The sequence below is a fragment of the Balaenoptera physalus genome (assembly GCF_965194825.1).
Source record: "Balaenoptera physalus genome assembly, chromosome: 15".
Lineage (NCBI taxonomy): Eukaryota > Metazoa > Chordata > Mammalia > Artiodactyla > Balaenopteridae > Balaenoptera > Balaenoptera physalus.
In genome coordinates, this window is record NC_138894.1 from 45,026,550 (window position 1) to 45,039,740 (window position 13,191).

The 13,191-nt window shown below is 36.4% G+C and overlaps 1 long non-coding RNA gene across 1 annotated transcript in view; it reads right to left on the minus strand.

Moving 5' to 3' along the window:
- Positions 1-1,805: 1,805 nt before the first annotated feature.
- LOC309643728 overlaps positions 1,806-13,191 on the minus strand; it is a 106,299-nt gene continuing 94,913 nt past the window's right edge. The window contains exon 2 of the long non-coding RNA XR_014254035.1: positions 1,806-9,336. This is a non-coding gene — a long non-coding RNA (uncharacterized lncRNA). The remainder of the gene's footprint in view (positions 9,337-13,191) is intronic.

Genomic DNA, 13,191 nt, shown 5'->3' on the forward strand with positions numbered 1-13,191 from the left:
ATTCAAATAAGAATAACACATGGACTCTGACTTCAAGGAACTTAAAAACTAATATAAATGATTAAAAATAAATGTTGAAAGTTCAATAACAGGAAAGAAGTAAAGAATTGCTTAAAAAGCAGTAAAGGAAAAAGTAACAAGTCAGCACATGGCTATTTGGCAAATGAACGGGTACTAATTGGTACAAAAATTCAAAAGCAGGAAGAAAGACTCCTTCAAGCTGGCGAGGTCAGGGGGACCTGATAGGCTTGTCAAGGAAAGTTGAAGGTTTAGACTTGAGCTCTTGTGGAGTCTCCAGGGTTGTAGCTGAGACAAAGGAAAAGGAAGAAAGGGCATTTTATAACTTGGGAACCAATGAGCAACTGACAAGAAAGGACATGGACAGATAAGTCTCATCCTTTACATTAAACTTTGACCGTAACCTTTTATATATCTTCCTGTGAAGACATGTGTATCCCCATGATCTTGAACCAAGATCTTGGCATATCTAAAATTTGACAACATGTTTCTTGGGAAAGCCTGTGAAGTGTGAATTGACAGGAAAATTCTGCTTGCAGGTCAGCATACGCAGCCTAAGAAGTTTGTGCTCTTCAACCAGCCTGAGGCTAAAACCAGGCTATTTTCACTCTTTGGTTAAATGCTAGCTAAATTCATTTTAATACTGCACTGTCAGTATTTTATTTATTTGTCTGGATGCCACATTTCCTCTCCCAAATCTCTCTTGCGTAAATGATTTACTATTTGTTCCTACAGCCGAAGATTTTATGCCTTTTCTCTTTTTTCTGATAAGAGGATATTGCAGCAGCTTTCTTTTTATGCTGCTGATGGTTTTTATTTTGTTAATTCATAGTTCAGCAGAGTAACTAGTTTAGTAAGGCATAGAAAACCAAGAGGTTCAGCCCTCGAAATGACTAAGACAGTAAATCTTCACTGGCCCATTATTGCATAGAACCCTGTTGAATTTACTTTCCTAAAAAGTAAGTTAGCAAAGAGTGGTTCTTAAATAGGTTTTACATTTTCTTAACTCTCCCAACTAAGCATATTTAACTACAGGACACTTAAGGTCCTTAAGATAAAGTTATGAAAAAGCAGTTTTACAATGGAAACACATAAATCTTGGAAAAAAATGGGAGCAATTCTTTCTGAGTGTACCCTCGATAGGTCTTCACATCGGAATGTAGAGTGTGCTGCATTTAAGACAGGGATTATGTGATTTAAAAAAAAAAAAAATTCTCCATTTCTTTTAAGGCAGCATTTGGGATGTTACACTAAGAAAGTTATATGCCATAGTTCTTCATGATGGTGGTCACTAGACTAAGCTAAAAGATTTAAACTAAAAACAAACTCACAAAACTAATTCATCGAGTCAGTACTGAGCTACTTTCCAAACTCTAATTTTACAAAATGCAAATAAAGAGAAGGTCTATTCCATATTAAAAATGCTGCAAGCAGAGCAGAGACCTGACTCCTGGAAACTGCCCTGTCTCCCAACTTCCCTCCCTTGGGATTTGGGGACTAAATTGGTTATAAAACCCCAAATTCCTCTCAGAATGCTTCACCAGTTTCTTGAATTGCCCTATTCTTTCAAACTTTCTAGACTGTAGATCCTGGGAAGCAAAAAATTCTCCACGTTCAAGAAAATGGTGAGCATTAAAGAACAAAGTTAGTGGTGGGGTACCAGTGGGGTCAGTGCATTAAATGCAAGAAGAAGAAATGGCAAAAACTCATTAGGATGCTTTTGTGATACTATGTAAACAGATTTCTCCAGTTTTAATTAGTTATATTTCTATTCAGGATCATTGGTTATATATAACATGATTTAGGTCTATATAGTGCTTTTTCTCTCCCAGAAAATTGTAGAATAATTCACAATCCAAAATAGAATGTACACTTTAGTACATCTCTCTAAAAAATGGCAGATCAAGGCAATGAAAATAAATGAGGATATAGAGAATTTGGTTAACACAGTTACAAACTAAATCTTATAGATATATAGAACTTTATACCAAATAAACAGAAAATACATGTTTTTCTCAAATGTCTGTGGAACTTTTACAAAAATTGGTCATGTATTAGGTCACAAAGACAATATCAACAAAATTCCCAAAGTTGAAAACATAAATGTTACATTCTCTGACCATATTGCAATACACACACACACGCGCGCATACACACACACTAGCCCCAAGTCCAAAGAGTTGGTAATTTTAGAACAGGCTTCTAAGTGACTCTGGGAATAAAAAGAAAGAAAAATAATGAGATTATAGACCCTTTGGAAATGAGTGACTATGGCAACTTTCCATATCAAAAGCTATGGAAGTTAGAGAGATGTGATGTGACAAACTGATTTTGCAGGCTTTGTAGAGAAATGGGGCTATGCACCAAGGAGTGCAGTGGTCTCTAGAAGCTTGGAACAACCTCGTGTTACAGCCAAGAAGCAAATGGGGACCTTAGTCCTACAGACACAAGGAATTGAATTCTGCCAACAATCTGAGTGAGCAGAAAACAGATTCTCCTCTAGAGCCTCCAGAAAGGAAAACAGCCCTGCAGATTTTAACTCAGTGAGTGTCAGACTTCCAATCTACAGGACTGTAAAATAATACATTTGTGCTGTTTTAAACCAATAGATTTGCAGTTATTTGTTATGGCAACAATAGAAAACTAATACAGATTTTGGTACCTGGAAGTGAGATGCTGCTGTAACAGATAACTAAACATGTGAAAGTGGCTTTGGAATTGGGCAGTAGACATAGGCTAGAAGATTGCTAGAGAAGCATGATAGAAAAAAGTCTAGATTGCATTGAATAGACCTTTAGTAGAAATAGGTACTTCAAGGATTTGTATTCTGCAGTTCTGTGGAAAACAGAATTTAAAAATGATGAAACTGGACATTCAGCTGAGGAGATTTTCAAGCGAAGTGTTGAAGATGCAAATGGTTTTCTTCTAGCTGCTTATAGTAAAATGTGAAAGAAAAGAAATAAATTGAGGAAAGAACTGTTAAACAAATAGGATTCAGAATTTGATGTTTTGGGAAATTCTCAGCCTATCCAGATTAGAAAGGACACTAAAATTGAGAGGTTCACTGTCAGGGAAGTGTACTCTAGAGAAAAAAACTGAGGATGTGGCTGGACAAACTTCTGCTAATAGCTCAGAAAGATCAAAAGTTCAGAGTATTCAGTCACACAAAAGGTTCTTTGAAAGGGGTATGACTCACAGATTCCCTCAATCAAACCAGAGAGTTTCTAAGAAGTTTAAAGACTTTGTCCCTCAGCTATCTCAGCAAAATCCAAGAATAGAGATGGGATTATCTAGGAAAGACCTATGGATGAGCCTCTTATCTAATAGAGCAAATTCTTGTGACATACATGGGAGACCCACAAAGTTCTTGAGAATTTTACATCAGCAGAAACACTGTCAGCTTGGAGTAAAAGAAAGAGAGAGCATGAAAAGAAAGAATGCTGTGAGACTGTCATGATTCTACAGGCAGAAAACAGGCTGATAAATTTCATAGCTGCCAACACATACTTTTTCATGAAAAAGAAAGAATGACTCATTCCACACACCATAGAGGATAATTCCAGAACTTGAAACTTAATGGAGTTTCCCCAGCTTAATTTCAAAGTTCTTGGGATCAGCCACTTCTTTTTTACCTTCTTCTATTTTCTCCTTTTTGAGCTGGAATATCAATAAGTGTTATCCTATGCTTGTCCCAACAGTGTATCTGGGAGCAGAAAAACTTGTTTTCTAGTTTCACAGGTCCACAGATAGAGACAAACTGTGCACCAGGATGGATAACACCCTTACCTGATTTAGATGAAAAGCAAAAGAAAGCTAATACAACATGTAAGGAAAATGTAATACACCATACAATTTAAAATTACTTTTTTATTTAATAGGAATTCAACAAACTTTCTTGCATGCTAACTTACTTCAAAACACTGTACTTAAAAATAGAGTTATGCTATTTATTTATAGGTAATAGTTACTACCTTGATTTTTAAAGATCAGTATAAATGCAAATCCAAAAATTACCATCTTTATGAAGTTTTACTTTCTTTTCAGAATAAAAATGAGGATCTCAATAATCTTTTCCCATAAAAAGATTTTGCTGTAATTTCACTAAAGTTATTCTTATCACCAATTAGCACAAAGTAATTTACATACACATAAAACATAAAGAGATAAAACCTTAAAACTTTTGAGAGATAAAATTATTCTAGAAAAGTTATCCCATTTCACAGAAGGGAAAACAGGTACTTGGTGGAGAAAAAAAAGCTTGTCTAAGGAAACACTGCAAATTAGTGACTGTCCTGGAGTAGAACACAAGTTTGCTGAGTTTGAACTTTTGCCTAGTGTATCAGCTATTACCATATTTTTCTCTCATGAGTTTGATTAAGATTGTGGCTGGCCCTCACCCTCAGGAAATTTGTGTTAAAATACTGGAAACCTGTCATCTCATTAGGCACTAAAACAATAAAATTTTGAGTTAAATGGTGAGAAACAGAAAACTTTCCCCTTAAGATTAGGAACAATGTAAAGATGCTCACTCTCACCACTTCTATTCAACATAGTACTGGAACTCCTAGCCAGAGAAATCAGGTAAGAAAAAGAAATAAAGACATACAAACAGGAAAGGAAGAAGTAAAATTAGCTCTGTTTGCAGATGACATATCTTTTGTGTAGCAAATCCTAAAGATTCCACATACAAAAGAAACCCTGCTGGAACTAATAAATGAATTCAGCAAAGTTCAGGATACAAAATAAACACACAAAAATCAGTTGCAATTCAATACATGAACAATCTGAAAAGGAAATTAAGAAAGCAATCTCATTTATAATAGCATCAAAATGAATAAAATCCTTAGGAATAAACTTAACCAAGGAGGCAAAAGACTTATACACAGAAAACTACAAAACATTGCTGAAAGAAATTAAAGAAGAAACAAATAAATGGAAAGACATTCCATGTTCATGGATTGGAAGGCTTAATATTATTAAAATGTCCATATTACATAAAGCAATACACAGATTCAATGCAATCCCTATCAAAATCCCAATGATACTTTTTTGGGCAAAAATATAAAAATATCATGTTAAAATTCATATGGAATCTCAAAGGACCCACAATGGCCAAAACAATCTTGAGAGAGAAAAACAAAGTTGGAGGCCTCAAACGTCCTGGTTTAAAAACATACTACAAAGCTACAGTAATCAAAACAGTATGGTACTGGCATAAAAACAGACATATAAACCAATGGAACAGAATAGAGAACACAGAAATAAGACCTTATATGTATGATCATATGGCGAAAGAATAGTCTCTCCAACAAATGGTGCCTGGAAAACTGGAGAGTCACATGAAAAAGAATGAAGTTTGATGTTCAACTTACATCATACAAAAATTAACTCAAAGTGGATTAAAGACCTAAACATAAGACCTGAAGCTCTAAAACTCCTAGAGAAAATATAGGGGGAAAGATTCATGACATTTGATTTGGCAATGATGCCATGGATGTGACAAGAAAAACACAGGCAACAAAAGCAAAAATAGACAAATGGGACTACATCAAACTTTAAAACTTCTGTGCAGCAAAAGAAATGATCAACAGAGTGAAAAGACAACCTATGGAATGGGAGAAAATATTTTCAAACCATATATCTGATAAGGGGTTAATATCCAGAAGATATAGAGGACTTGTACAACTCAACAGTAAAACACAGCCTCATTCAGAAATGGGCAGAGGACTTCAATAGACATTTCTCTAAAGAAGATATACAAATAGCCAACAAGCATACAGAAAGATGCTCAATATCACTAATTATCAGGGAAATACGAATCAAAACCACAATGATATATCACCTCATACCTTTAGGATGGCCACTATCAAAAAAACCCAGGAAATAACAAGTGTTGGGGAAGGTGTGGAGAAATTGGAACACTTGTGCACTGTTGGTGGGAATGTAAAATGGGTAAATGTAAAATGGGTCCAGGCTATAGAAAACAATAGAAAGTTTCAAATTACCATATGATCCAGCTACTCCACTTCTGTGTATATCCAAAAGAATTTGGGATTGACACATACACACTGCTCTATTTAAAATAAAGTGCCTTTCCATGAAAATAAAATAAAATAAAATAATTTTAAAAACAAACAAAACAAAACAAATTACCTGGAAAAAAAAAAAAAAAGAATTGAAAACAGGGTCTCAAAGTGGTATTTGCAGACCTATGTCCATTGCAGCATAATTTACAATAGCCAAGAGGTAGAAGCAACCTAAATGTCCATCAACAGATGAATGGATAAAGAAAATATGGTATACACATACAGTGGAATATTATTCAGCCTTAAAAGAAAGGAAATCCTGCCCTATGCTACAACATGGATGGACCTTGAGGACAAGATGCTAAGTGAAATAAGCCACAAGTAAGACACAAACACACAAAATCTGCATGATTCCACTTTTATGAGGTATGTAAAATAGTCAAAGTCTTAGAAACAAAAAGTAGAATGATGTTTGTCAGGGGCTGGGGGAAGTGGGCAAAGGGGAGTTGTTGTTCAATGCGTATCGTTTCAGTTTTGCAGGATGAAAAAGTTCTAGAGCTCTGTAGTATAACAATGTGCATGTACTTAACACTATTGTAGTGTACAGTTAAAAATGGTTAAGATGGTAAATTTTACATTATGTATCCTTACCTCAATAAAAGAGCTTTATAGTTATTATATTGCACTATATCCACAAATGGCATAATTACAAACCAATCCCTAATTTGAGAATTCCAGAGAGTTCAAATGTTTAATTTAAATGGAATATTTTAACTAAATTGCAAGAGCATGACTTCAATATTATTGAAGTACTAATAAATACATTAAAAAACTGTTGAAAAAGAGTACTTCCTTCTGAAGAATAATTATCCAAAGAATAACATTGGTTCATTTTGTAATATATAGAAAATGCTGGTTCAAGCTAATTAAATCCAATGCATTTGTATAGTAATTAACAATATGTGGTTAATTATTGTTATGCAGGATTTGCTATACAGCGTTAATTGTGATGGACTCGTTTGGCTTTCTAAAAAAGAGGAAATGTGTTGTTTTGGGAAATAAAATGCTTTCAATGTTTTATTATAAGTTAGACTTTAATAAAGTTTAGAATTGTATATGAAAAACAAAGTGTTTTCTAAAAAAGTTTTAAAGTTGAGTGAAAAATATCTCTTAGGGAATAATATTTGTAGATTTGACACCCTGTATAAATAAAGTCCGTTCTACTTTAAAACATACATTTGAAGCATTGCCTTTACGTTAATCACTATACTTAGCATTGTGAGAAATATAAAAATGAATTGATTAAATCCCTGAATGCAAGAATCCCGTGTTACCAAGGTAATTTAAAGAATTTGATTCCTTAAACTGTGTTCCAGTGAATTATTTAACTTCCTAACTCTTCTTGATTCCTCTCTAACCAAGCAGTTTAAATACTTTCTTTTCACATCAAGGTGATTCTCAAACCTGGGTCAAAGTTGAATCACCTGAATATCTTTTAGGATATACACATGTGAGGAGCACATCCCCAGAGGCTGACTCACATAGGAGTTTACAGTGCGATTTGGACATCTGTGTTTTTAAAAATGACCAAGTGCCTGGGGACTGGGGAATGACTGCAAAAGGGTGGAAGGTTTCTTTTTAGGGTGGTGGAAATATTCTAAAATTAGGCTGTGATGATAGCTGCACAACTCTGTACATTTACTAGAAATGAATGAATTCTGCACTTTAAATGAATGAGTTTTAGGATATATAAATTTTACCTCAATAAAGTAGACAAGAAGAAAAAAAAGCTTTGGGATATGACCACAATGTTATTCAGAGATGTGTATAGTCTTTTCAGATCCAACTATTGGTAAGAAAAAGACTAAAAAAATAAATAAACTGAGCATTCAACATAAGAAACTGGAGAAGGAATGAGAGTTTGGGACTAGCAGAGGCAAACTATTATTGAATATATACAGGATGGATAAACAGCAAGGTCCTATTGTATAGCACAGGGAACTATATTCAATATCCTGTGACAAACCATAATGGAAAAGAATATGAAAAAATATATACATATATGTATGACTGAGTCACTTTGCTGTACAGTTGAAATTAACACAACATTGTAAATCAACTAGACTTCAATAATTTGTTTTAAATTAAAAAAAGAAATTGGAAAAGAACAAAAACAACAAAAATAGAAGGGAGGAAATAAGAAAAATAAAAACAGAAATTTGATGAAAATAAAATCTGCAACTCCAAAACTGTTTCTTTAAAAAGAGCAATTTAATGAGCAAGGCTCTACCAAACTCTAATAAATAAAGAGAAAAACCACAATAGTAGCACCACCAATAATAATAATAAAAGAGTATAACCATATATACAGATGTTTAAAGGATTAGAATAATATATGAAACATAATAAAACACTAAGAAACTAGATGAAATGGAAGAATTTCTAGGAAAATATAAATTTGCCAAACAATATACAAGAAAAGGTAAAAAATAGATCAATATCCTTAAAATATTTTTAAGTTAGTCAAAGATATTCTCCCTTCAAAAGTTCCAGACTCAGGTGATTCTGTGAGTAAATTTTCTCAAACCTCCAAGGTACAGATGACTTCTATGTCATTTAAACTGTTTCAGAGAATGGAAAGAGATGGAAATCTGTCAAATTCCTTCTATAAGTTTAACATAACATTTACACCAATGCCAACAAAAATTATACAAAAGAAAAATAGAAAGAAAATATTGGAACCTAATCTCATTCATAATTATAAGTACAAAGAACTTAAATTAAATATTAGCAAACTAAATACAGCAGTATATTTAAAAAACAACACATCACTACCAAGTAGAATTTAGAAATGGAAGGATGGTTCAACATCAGAAATAGTACATTAATTCATGACATTAATTTAGTAAAGGTTACTTACTCGTTTTGATAGATTCAGAAAAGGCATAACAATTCTTGACAAAAATTTTAGTAAGCTAGGAATAGAACAAACATTTAATCTAGTAAAGAGTACCTAGACATTCAAAGAAAGACAGACAAGATGAAAAGGCAGAGGGCTATGTACCAGATGAAGGAAAAAGATAAAACCCCAGAAAAACAACTAAATGCAGTGGAGATAGGCAACCTTCCAGAAAAAGAATTCAGAATAATGATAGTGAAGATGATCCAGGGCCTCGGAAAAAGAATGGAGGCAAAGATCGAGAAGATGCAAGAAATGTTTAATAAAGACCTAGAAAAATTAAAGAACAAACAAACAGAGATGAACAATACAATAACTGAAATGAAAACTACACTAGAAGGAATCAATAGCAGAATAACTGAGGCAGAACAGATAAGTGACCTGGAAGACAGAATGGTGGAATTCACTGCTGCAGAACAGAACAAAGAAAAAAGAATGAAAAGAAATGAAGACAGGGAGGAGCTTCAAGATGGCAGAAGAGTAAGACGTGGATATCACCTTCTTCTCCACAAATACATCAGAAATACATCTACATGTGGAACAATTCCTACAGAACACCTACTGAACGCTGGCAGAAGACCTCAGACCTCCCAAAAAGCAAGAAACTCCCCACGTACCTGGGTAGGACAAAAGAAAAAAAGAAAAACAGAGACAAAAGAATAGGGACAGGACCTGCACCACTGGGAGGGAGCTGCAAAGGAGGAAAGGTTTCCACACACTAGGAAGCCCCTTCGCGGGCAGAGACTGCGGGTGGCGGCGGGGGGAAGCTTCGGAGCCACGGAGGAGAGTGCAGCAACAGGGGTGCGGAGGGCAAAGCGGAGAGATTCCCGCACAGAGGATCGGTGCCGACCTGCACTCACCAGCCTGAGAGGCTTGTCTGCTCACCCGCCGGGGCAGGCGGGGGCTGGGAGCTGAGGCTCGGGCTTCGGTCGGACCCCAGGGAGAGGACTGGGTTTGGCTGCATGAACACAGCCTGAAGGGAGCTAGTGCGTCACAGCTAGCCGGGAAGGAGCCCGGGAAAAAGTCTGGAGCTGCTGAAGAGACAAGAGACTTTTTCTTGCCTATTTTTTTCCTGGTGCGCGAGGAGAGGGGATTAAGAGCGCCACTTAAAGGAGCTCCAGAGATGGGCACCAGCCGCGGCTATCAGCGTGGACCCCAGAGACGGGCGTGAGACGCTAAGGCTGCTGCTGCTGCCACCAAGAAGCCTGTGTGCGAGCACAGGTCACTATCCACACTGCCCCTCCCGGGAGCCTGTGCAGCCCGCCACTGCCAGGGTCCCGTGATCCAGAGACAACTTCCCCAAGAGAACACACGGCGTGCCTCAGGCTGGTGCAACGTCATGCTGGCCTCTGCAGCCGCAGGCTCGCCCTGCATCCGTACCCTTCCCTCCCCCCTGGTCTGAGTGAGCCAGAGCCCACGAATCAGCTGCTCTTTTAACCCCGACCTGTCTGAGCAAAGAACAGACGCCCTCAGGTGACCTACACGCAGAGGCGGGTCCAAATCCAAAGCTGAACCCCGGGAGCTGTACGACCAAGGAACAGAAAGGGAAATCTGTCCCAGCAGTCTCAGGAGCAGCTGATTAAATCTCCATAATCAACTTGATGTACCCTGCATCTATGGAATACCTGAATAGACAATGAATCATCCCAAATTGAGGAGGTAGACTTTGGGAGCAAAGATATATATATATATATTTTAACCTTTTTCTCTTTTTGTGAGTGTGGATGTTTATGCTGCTGTGTGTGATTTTGTCTGTATAGCTTTGCTTTTACCATTTGTCCTAGGGTTCTGTCTGTCCATTTTTTTTTAATTACTTAAAAATATTCTTTTCTTAATAATTATTTTTTATTTTAATAACTTTATTTTATTTTATTTTACTTTATTTTCTTCTATTTTATCTTCTTCTTTCTTTCTTTTTCTTCTCTCTTTTATTCTGAGCCATGTGGAGGACAGGCTCTTGGGGCTCCAGCCAGGCATCAGGGCTGTGCCACTGAGGTGGGAGAGCCAAGTTCAGGACACTGGTCCACAAGAGACCTCCCAGCTCCACGTAATACCAAATGGAAAAAATCTCTCAGAGATCTCCATCTCAATGCCAAGACCCAGTTCCACTCAACGACCAGCAAGCTACAGTGCAGGACACCCTATGCCAAACAACTAGCAAGACAGGAACACAACCCCAACCATTAGCACAGAGGCTGCCTAAAATCATAATAAGGCCACAGACACCCCAAACACACCACAAGACGTGGACCTGACCACCAGAAAGACAAGCTCCAGCTTCATCCACCAGAACACAAACACTAGTCCCCTCCACCAGGAAGCCTACACAACCCACTGAACCAACCTTAGCCACTGGGGACAGACACCAAAAACAACGGAAACTACAAACCTGCAGACTGCGAAAGGAGACCACAAACACAGTAAGTTAAGCAAAATGAGAAGACAGAGAAACACACAGCAGATGAAGGAGCAAAGCCAAAACCCACCAGACCTAACAAATGAAGATGAAATAGGCAGTCTACCTGAAAAAGAATTCAGAATAATGATAGTAAAGATGATCCAAAATCTTGGAAATAGAATGGAGAAAATACGAGAAATGTTTAACAAGGACCTAGAAGAACTAAAGAGCAAACAAACAGAGATGAACAACAAAATAAATGAAATTAAAAATTCTCTAGAAGGGATCAATAGCAGAATAACTGAGGCAGAAGAACGGATAAGTGACCTGGAAGATAAAATAGTGGAAATAACTACTGCAGAGCAGAATAAAGAAAAAAGAATGAAAAGAATTGAGGACAGTCTCAGAGACCTCAGGGACAACATTAAACACACCAACATTCGAATTATAGGGGTTCCAGAAGAAGAAGAGAAAAAGAAAGGGACTGAGAAAATATTTGAAGAGATTATAGTTGAAAACTACCTTAATATTGGAAAGGAAATAGTTAATCAAGTCCAGGAAGCACAGAGAGTCCCATACAGGATAAATCCAAGGAGAAACACACCAACACACATATTAATCAAACTGTCAAAAATTAAATACAAAGAAAAAATATTAAAAGCAGCAAGGGAAAAACAACAAGTAACACATAAGGGAATCCCCATAAGGTTAACAGCTGATCTTTCAGCAGAAACTCTGCAAGCCAGAAGGGAGTGGCAGGACATATTAAAAGTGATGAAAGGGAAAAACCTACAGCCAAGATTATTCTACCCAGCAAGGATCTCATTCAGATTTGACAGAGAAATTAAAAGCTTTACAGACAAGCAAAAGCTAAGAGAATTCAGCACCACGAAACCAGCTTTACAACAAATGTTAAAGGAACTTCCCTAGGCAGGAAACACAAGAGAAGGAAAAGACCTACAATAATAAACTAAAACAATTAAGAAAATGGTAATAGGAACATACATATCAATAATTACCTTTAATGTAAATGGATTAAATGCGCCAACCAAAAGACATAGACTGGCTGAATGGATACAAAAAAGAGACCCGTATATATGCTGTCTACAAGAGACCCACTTCAGACCTAGGGACACATACAGACTGAAAGTGAGGGGATGGAAAAAGATATTCCACGCAAATGGAAATCAAAAGAAAGCTAGAGTAGCAATTCTCATATCAGACAAAAAAGACTTTAAAACAAAGGCTATTACAAGAGACAAAGAAGGACACTACATAATGATCAAGGGATCGATCCAGAAGAAGATGTAACAATTGTAAATATTTATGCACCCAACATAGGAGCACCTCAATACATAAGGCAAATACTAACAGCCATAAAAGGGGAAATCGACAGTAACACAATCATAGTAGGGGACTTTAACACCCCACTTTCACCAATGGACAGATCATCCAAAATGAAAATAAATAAGGAAACACAAGCTTTAAATGATATATTAAACAAGATGGACTTCATTGATATTTATAGGACATTCCATCCAAAACCAACAGAATACACATTCTTCTCAAGTGCTCATGAAACATTCTCCAGGATAGACCATATCTTGGGTCACAAATCAAGCCTTGGTAAATTTAAGAAAATTGAAATCGTATCAAGATCTTTTCCGACCACAATGCTATGAGACTAGATATCAATTACAGGAAAAAAATCTGTGAGAAATACAAACACAGGAAGACTAAACAACACACTACTTAACAACCAAGAGATCACTGAAGAAATCAAAGAGGAA